A 9,218-nucleotide genomic window follows, 5' to 3' on the forward strand; every position below is an offset into this window, starting at 1 on the left:
ATATTCTTTTTTAAAAAAAATTGTAATCTTAATGTGCATGTCAGCATGAGCTACTATGTGCATACAGAAGAGAACAGAATCTCATAAATCCTACTTTCTTACGATAAGCATATATAAAAATCTAAATCTGTCATGGCCCACGCAGTATCTCACTGATAATCTCCATTACCAATTACAGGGTGATATGCTACAGCTTAGCATGAAAGCAGCAATTAATCTGCTAACACCGGTCAGTGGGTCACTGCTGTTGAGAGAAAATATTGCTTATGGGGATGCAACTGCACACACAACACAGCCAATGTATTCCGGTCAATTATTTTTAACTGAGCTATAATCTTCACTCATTTTTTGTGAGATGAACATCAAATGTAGTTTTGACTGTTTCATGATCCCAGGACATTTTTCCTCTCACAGTAGCACAAATAAAAGCCTTAGACAGCCCCAGTGGAGACCGACTCGCCTACAGTTTCTTTTTCTCAGAGCTTTATTACTTATTATTTTCTGTTATGTTTTATAATGGGAAGGAGAAGGAGATAGGAAGGGTGTCTCATTTCCCTGAAAACAAGTGCTTCTTTAGACAGAAATAGCAAGATTTTACTTTTTTGAGATTGTAGACAGGTGTCAGTGCAGACTGAGTGGGATCACTAACAACTAGCACAACACAAGCAGCTACAAACCTTCAAGAACTGACAATATTTTTCATGTTTGCTACAAAAACAATCTTTCATCTGCTCTTTCTGAGGTATGAAATTTTGTTTTTAAAAAGACAAGAGCCTTAAAAGTGACAGACAAAGCGCATAAGGACAGGATATCACAACTGTGATGAGCAAACAGCTCTACGGTTTTTAATAAACAGAGTATTCTGGTAATCAGGTCAGTTATTTATCTTGCAAAAAAGCAGAATAATGAGAAAATATTAAAGATTTCTTTGACAATCTCTTTGTCATAGAAGATAGTTGACTGAATAAACCTGGGGGTTTTTGGAGCAGAAAAAAGCAATGAATGTCACCTTGGTCTCTGGGAAAATACGAATGCCATGGGGCCTTGTGGTTTTGTGGTTATAACTTATTGATCACAAAGCAAAGTACAAGTCTAACCTCCCAGCTTTTTCCTATATGGATCCAAAGAGCACATTTTTTTTTACCTGCATTTGTGAAGTAGCACATCTCAATCAACCTACTGGAATTTGCTCTTTTTATGCCAACTTTTTTGTGAATAAATGAATGATAACCTTTTGGGGAGGATCTACTGCTACAAAATATATTGAAGGGTTGCAACCCTAGTACCCATTCTGGCCTTTTTTGGAGCAAACAGAGGAAAGCACCTTTCTCTATGGCACTTGGATCAAATTAACCAAATTAGTTGAACCAGCTCGGATTCTGCCTGGCAACTTTCCAGCGTTAGTCCAAACATGTCCTGTTTGGTCTGAATAAATAGCTCCATCTTCCTGGAAGTCAGAACGAGGGCAAGCTATGGTTTCCCTGATCTAAGCTCTTTTTGACACAGTAAGCAGAGCTGGGACATGAGAAGGGGACAGGCAGGGTTGTGTATGTGTGTGTGTGTGTGTGAGAGTGTGTGTGTGGGTGGGTGCAAGGATGTGTGCACACTTTTGAATGAGTGTATTAGAGAACAAAACAGTAAAAGAACAAGATGAAGGAGCAGGAATTAGTTTAGTTGTCTCTACTTTACCTAAACTGGTTATCAGAATGTGCTCTGTACACATCATATGCTTGTGTGCGCCTGTGCATAAACAACTGCATACGAAGGAGAGCTGCCAGTGATTGGCAGTATCTGAGTGATAGAGCAGGCGGGCATCCAAACTGTTAAACAAAGGATAATTCATTTACTCCTTCAGTAAATGTGGTGTTGCAACACCTACTAACAAACCTAACCATTCAATGAAAAAGTACATTCTTAAACCTGCACCATCTTCTGCCACTATCTTCTCTTTCCTGGTAAATCCAGCACCACCTATGCAAGTAATGCAGAATATGCAGAAATGTAGTGGACTTCTGAAAGCTTCCATCTCACACCAAATACAGTGTGATATTTTAAAAGTGGAGCAACACACTGTTCTGATATTTTTTTCCCACCATTTTGACAAATGTCACTCTAGCGCATTAGTAAAAGGAGAAGGTTTATATTTATTGTTCATATCCAATGTGCTGTTTGCCCTTTGTAAATGGAACAGCAAACGCCCAAAAGCTTTGGTCCAGCACAGGAAGACAGCCCAGATATCCAACAATTCACAAAGAGCCAGGCAAGGATCCAAAAATCCAACAAACAAAATTTACAGGAATAAGCCAAAGATAGTGATCAAACATCTGGCAAGAGATCATACCAAAAAAAAGACAAAGACACAAGAAAATGCTAGTAAGCTTGACACAATGCTTTGACAATCTAGGAGGGAACAAATTAAAGGAATGGCTATATATTGGTGGGAATTGATAAATTGAATTGATAAAAGGTTATCACAATAATTAAGATTTAAGATTATATGGATGAACATTTTCTGAAGGAAATAGTTAATACTTTCCCAACACTTATCTGGGCTTTATCTCAATTTGTAGAACAAGGGTTGTGTAAATGCCACACTAAGTGGTTTACAATATATGGATTCAAACAATTTAACTCTTCTTGGAAATGCCACTGCAAATAATTAATTCAGTGTTAATATGCACTTGACTAAAATCAGAATGTAACCACAACAGGCCATTTTTTAGATAGACTCACTGTTATTTCTATGAATCATATAATGAAGGCTGTCTTTGCGTTGTTATAAAGCAGCCACGTACCCCCCCCCCCCCCCCCCCAAAAAAAAAATAAATAAATAAATAAAATAAAACAAAGTTCATGTTAACAGTAACTTGAAATCCCATCCTCTGAAACACTAATTTCAGCTTCAGTGTCTCTGTGCAGCGATGCAAGCTATGGTGCAGTAAACCTTACATGGCCATCTCTTGCACACTGTTTCTGTCTTTCCTGGTTCTCTCTCCGCCTCTGTGTATTTTCTCTCTTTGTCTCCGTATCTCGTATCCGGTGTCTCTGTCACCCAGAACTATTCCTGGATTCCTGAGGTGAAGGAAGCAGGAATGGCTGATGTGGCTGTTGGCAGTAGCATTTTTTTGTGTCTCTTTTCTGTCTGCACACTTTTTATATAACACACGCAGAGACAATATTCTTGCATTGATGACTTTGTTCCTTTACCAAGTGGGGAAGAGACAAAAGCCTTTCTTGTTAATGCACATGGGGGGAGTGTGTGTTTGCATGTGTACATTTGCATATGTGTGGCACACGACACAGCTGAAAATGAGGCGGATGGATCTGAGTTAGCAGGTTCTTTATTATTGTGTATGGAGGAATATTCAAAACAGTAGCACACTCTCGTGTTATCTGCCCTTTGCACAGTCTCACCTGCACTACAGCACCTCTGGGACTGTCCTCAACTCCCTGTTGTGCTTACTGGAACCTTGGCAGCCAGCTTCCATATCAGCCAATTAGGAAAGCTTTTACTAAAGCTCTGGCCAATTGAATTAAAGCTACATTTCCTTGCCAGATGAGACTCTAAATGTGCTGCTGTATGCTAGAATCTGAGAACTGGTGGAAAGACTCCTGTTTCACTGATAGGCAGTGGGCACCAGAACACACTCAAATGCTGCAGAGGTAGCAGCAGGAGAGGGAGACGTCCCGTGACATTGCTGTGTCTCCTCTTATTACTGAGTGAGTGTTACTGAGATTCCAAACTGTTTAAGCTGAGCACATAACATAAAGCAAACCAGAGCCCAAGCTGCTGAAGGACCATGATGCCATTCCCAGGCGTACATAAAACAGATGCAGAAGAAAGAGAGCTGAACCGAGGGACACATTTAGAGGTGACAGGAATCAGGCAAGTGGAGTGAATACACAAGGAACAGACAAGCTACAATATGATAAAGCCAATAAACCTACATCTCAGGCAAATGGCTCTTCTTGCCTTCAAAACTCTCTCAAACAACCTGGTTAAAATATGTTGTCATATAAGTTTGTCAGTATTGACAGTAATACTGCCAACACTACTTAGTAAGTGTCTTGATGCATGCTCAATCATCCAGGTAAGTAAATCCTAAAAGGTTGATTCTGTTCGTATGGACTTCTTAATGAGAAGGCCATACACTGTCATTCATACAACGCTGACCTAACAACAACACAAACTGAAGGAATTAGATAAAAGATAAGCTTTTGCCTCTGACATTTGAATGAAAAATCACAAAAATTAGTATTTCATTTTAGAAAAGTAGATTTTTTTGCTATATCGGTGATATAATATGAATCTTTAACAAGTTCAGAAAGTCAAAATGTTGTGATTAAACACAAGAAAGCAAGGTCTAAAATGATAATTAACTTAAAAAAAATCCTACATAAACAACATGTACAGTATAACCGCTCATACCAAATGGTATCATCTAAGGGCTCCAGTCCTTAGGGTTCTAGTTGTTTATTTGATAATGACAGGCACACAGGTCAGTAGAACCTGATATCAGTAGCATTTATGATCATTCATATTTTAATTTAATGCACTTTTACTTTGTTCAGTAATTTTGATTTTGGTTTGATTGCTTTTTGGATGAATGAATGAATGAATTGATTTTTGATGAAATCATCATCATTTAATGTATCTGACAATGAAGAAAAAAAGTAGTGGAAAATGATTCACAGATTGGTCCACTCAAGACATCTCAATTGCTGACTATGTGGAGATCTCTGAGGATCTAGCTTCAGTTCATATAAAAATTAAAAAACAAACATTAAAAACTGCAATCTTTAAAATACTCTTCAACCTGGAATTTCTCTTTATCTCTGTAAATATAACAATTTCTCTTGTGACAACCTCAGAAGCTCTATAGGGATGTCAATTTATGATTTTGCGTTACAAAAGTAAAACTTAGTGTGGATGTTGGAAAAAAAACAAAATGGTCTTTGACAGTGTGGAATATATTTAGAAAAAAGAACCTGTCAAAAACCACTATTTTATGGTTTATGGCTGATATTAAATTGTCACTCTGCTGTGTCTCTATTTGTCTTTGCTATGCGTGCTCAGTCTATCTACTAGTGTTGCCAGTTCTCTATGTGTCCTTAATCTGGGTATCTGGTCCCAAGTAAGTTCCATTAGTGGAAATTAAATCCATTTTCAAATCCATTGAAGCAATCCAAATCCACTGGGTGCGCTTCAATCGCCTTCCAGATTCTAGGGAAATCAAACACCAAGGGCTAAATGGTAAAACGCCCTACTTTAAATAAAAAAACATGGGGTTTATGTCTCAGGAATGTGAAATATAGGCATATCAATAGCGACAGTATAGTGGAAATTTCCATTTTAGGGCCATAATGTCACCTGGGCTAAATATATTCATATATATATATACATATATATATGTCTAGATTCAAAGTTGAAACATCTATGCCTGTTTCATCTTTGAAAAAAAAAAAACACAAAAAAATGCTTTAAAAAAAGTCTGAGATGTCTAGGGGGAATTATGAAGAAAAGGGAAATCAGGGAAATCTGGAATATCAAAAAAGGAACAGCAAGGGAAAACAATGCTTAAAAGAAGGAGGAGGAAACAAAGACAGACTGTGCAGGGTGATCATACAACAACAGCTCACTCTTTCCCTCCTTCTCATCCTTTTATCTTGTCAATACTCAGAGTTCACTGCCAAGTCAATGCTTGGGCGAACGAGTCCGTGAAAGTGCTGGAGGGGCCTGGAGCGCGCGCACACGCACACACACACAGACACACACAGACACAAGCATACGCACACTTTTTCAGCCTAACCTATGTAATGCTCACTTTGTAGGGCTGCAGGCAGATATTTGTCCACTGCAGTAAATAGCCGTGTATGACCACACAAATAAAGAAGTAAGGATGTAATAATCCTGTCTCCCCCTCTCTCCAACACATTCACAAAGTCTACTGTGTGCAGTACAAGACGAGCATTATACGGCTGTAACAAGTAAGGACTAAAGAAGCCTGTGTTCCCTCTCAATAAATCAACTCCATTTAGGCGAGAGAGGCAACAAAGGCACCCCACATTTCCACATAACCAGGACAGGTGTGGCTGAGTGTGTCAGCAAGGGGCACCTCCTGCACACGAAAGCAGGTTGGAGAAGGGTGGAGAAAATAAAAATAACCTCAAGGCAACAGGCCATTAGTCAAGCATGAGGACCACCAGACACAAAGAAACGATAAGACAAATGAGAAGCACTCGAGCATAGCAGAGAGCAAAAGCAGCTCAATTCACCAGTCAATAAAAAGAGAAACAAACTATCTGCACATAACGAAAAAAAATTAACAAGAGGAGAAATATTGCAGCACCAGAAGAAACAAGTCAGAAAGTTCTGCGTGGTACTGCATGCTGGTAGGTGTGAAGACCTTTGAACGCTGACAAGCTGACACGCCTGCTGTGGTCTTTCGAGTTGTTCCAAAACCGGGAAACGAGGCGCACGTTTACGGTTTAATGCGTGGGGTTTTTTGTTGTTGTTTTTTTGGTATGCCAACAAGCTGGTTCAGCAAGACGGGAGAGCAGTTCAGCATTTTCTTCCTCTCTGTCACTCGCTCGATGACGGGCATGCACGCACACGTATAGACACACTCGCGTAATAGGACACATATACACACAAAACAGGAGGTATATGTATGTAAGGAAGTAGCCAGTTAACCTCAGTGATGAAACTTTAATCACTTACTTTTGGTTCCCTAAAACTATGCCCCGTGAAGGCTAAAGGTGCATTTAAAAAAAAGGAAGTAGTTAAATAACATAGCAATTTTTTAAAAAATGCATTTAACACTTCAGGAAGACTTACCCCAAAAACCGCAGAAGAAGGGTTTGATAAAATACTACAGCTGAACAATTGAGACCTTTGTGCCAACGATATAGCCTACATATCTTACAGTCAAGTGCGGAAGTGGGCTATCAGACACCTGCTATAAAAGATGAACTACAGTCGACCGACACCATCTGGCTTCATTGTCTTATTCTTCAAAGAACAGTTAATTTTTGAGACTCAAACATGTCTGACTGAAAACGTAACACGCTCAGTAACAGTAACATTAATAAAGTTTATCGTGTACTTAGTTCCTCTTCTTGCTTTTTGACAAGGAAAAGCGAAAGCAAAATAAAAAGAAAAAAATAAATTATTTAATGCCAGTTAACTTAACCACAACCAACCGACAGGGAGAGATAAATTGTTCAAACTCCTGCTACTAGATTCTCAACTCTGCCTGGACGGCGCGCCGTAGATAGGCGTCAGAAAACATCAAGAAAATACTTACGAGGTTGGCAAATGGGCTGCTGGGAGTCCGTCAATGACTCAAAAACCCCCACAAAAATATATATCCGAGCAAAGACAAAATAAACCCGATAAACAAAGCTCAGTCCAACACGTGAGCGAGACGAGCTGAGCTGTCACCGTCCACTCGCGACGAAGAGAATAAAAAAAAAAAATCACGAGCGCCTTGACAACCTGGGCAGCGAGCGAGCGCGAGCCCGGAGCCGCCTGCTGGTCTATCCCGCCTCGCAAGACACGAGAGCGGAGCCAAAGAGAGGGAGAAATCTCCGGAGATGAATGGCGGGAGTGCGCAGGCGCGGACGAGGGGGGGTCGACTCATTCCGCTGGAGTCGGGCTGTGAAGAAGGCAAGTGCAGAAGTGCCGCATGTATGTAATCTATAGCCTACTACTAGCTCTCCGTACCAGGAAGGGATTTTAGAGGGGAAAAAATACGTGACAGCGTAAACAGCCGCTGATATATGGCGATAAACCTATTCCTCAACCCATATGCAGACACACATAGCCTATATATACATATACACACACAAAGAGAAAAAGACAAGATACGAGCTTCTAACTGAGCTTTTTCATTAATGTATAGCCTGTGCAGCTAATGACATTACTTTGAGAGGTTAGGCAAGAATTCACCGCAGATTAATTTATATTTACTTAATCTAATATATGTGATATCTAATCTGAGGCTTGTAAAAAAGAAAAGTCGATTGTGTCCATTAACACAATCAATTTTAAATAAAACAGAAAATCAGATGTAAGATGCTGAGTAAACAAGTCAGCATGAAAGAAAAAGTACGAGTGCTTGTTTAGTGATTTCTTTTTGTAGTTGAAAGCACTAAATACGACTTTACTACCAAAACAACAGAGTCAAAAAAACTGAGCAAAGAAACTGATTTAAAAAGCATATGAGGAGCTGTAGCCTATCTTCTCCAGGGCTCCCTCTCCATCCACGAGAGGCATTAGCTACTCTCTCTCTCCCCCCAGACAGTCTTATAAATAATTCAGCAATAAAAGCTTATGCCTCTGCCTGGCTGCATGCAGCACCAAAAAGCCTCTCACGCTCCCCGGTGCCACAGCGTCAGTCTATGCGGGCGTTACCAATTAAGCTAAAATAAATCTAGAAGCAAAATAAAGTTCAATCAACATTCTTGTTTCGCAAATGGCTGTGGAAGATCAGCCAGATCAGCCTGGGATTACGAGGCTGCTGTCAACTATCAATAGCCTCATGTGCCTGGAAGAGACAAGGGGGAGAGGGGAAAAAGAGGAGCAGGAGGAGGAAGGGAGGGGGGGGGGCAGAGTTTCAATGCGTAGACGGTGCAGGGCAACCGAGGATGCTGTTTGTCCTGTCCGCGCATCTGATCGGAGGAGAGCAGAGAGTCAACCCGCAAGCGACAACAAATGAATCCAAGACAACCCGTCCCAGAGCCGCGCATCTGAATTGCTTCATGCGGAGCTGGTGAGGGGAGATGGAGGGAGTGAGGGGGGAGTGTAAAGCCAGGACAAAAAGCAATTTACCTGCACACTGCTCCCGTTCAGCCTGCCGTTATTACTTCCCCACTCAGTGTGGCTTTCAGGGCTGCCGCTCACTCAGAGCTGCCCGCCGCTGAACGGGAATTTAGACGACGGGATTTGTTCACGTGGCCCCGTTCGGTGCTCCTAATTGGCGGAGCTCCTGGAGCTGCTGCTCCATTCGCACCTGTGCAGCAAACGGTGCAGCCGACAGCGGTTCACGGAAGAGAGGCAGGTGCAGGAGAGGAGAGAGAGAAGGGAAGCAGTCTGGCAAAAGGTACAACCTCTCGTAACAGTCTAATCCAACTCAATTCAAATAGATTCAATTTTATTTATGTAGCGCCAAATCACAACAACAGCTTTATATTGTAAAGAAAATACACCAACAAAC

The 9,218-nt window shown here is 40.8% G+C and overlaps 1 protein-coding gene across 5 annotated transcripts in view; it reads right to left on the reverse strand.

Annotated features, from left to right (window-relative positions):
- strbp (spermatid perinuclear RNA binding protein) overlaps positions 1–8,915 on the reverse strand; it is an 89,005-nt gene extending 80,090 nt beyond the window's left edge. For 3 of the 5 annotated variants that reach the window (XM_006795539.3, XM_035909834.2, XM_006795542.3), the window contains exon 1: positions 7,308–7,535. The gene's annotated coding sequence lies outside the window, so the exon portion shown is untranslated. Of the gene's footprint in view, positions 1–7,307; positions 7,536–8,833 lie in introns of those variants that run through there. The other 2 variants (XM_006795540.3, XM_006795541.2) reach the window with 2 other exon arrangements.
- Positions 8,916–9,218: the final 303 nt, after the last annotated feature.

This window comes from Neolamprologus brichardi, chromosome 7, assembly GCF_056152115.1.
Source record: "Neolamprologus brichardi isolate AB-2024 chromosome 7, ASM5615211v1, whole genome shotgun sequence".
In the NCBI taxonomy this organism is placed as follows: Eukaryota; Metazoa; Chordata; class Actinopteri; order Cichliformes; family Cichlidae; genus Neolamprologus; species Neolamprologus brichardi.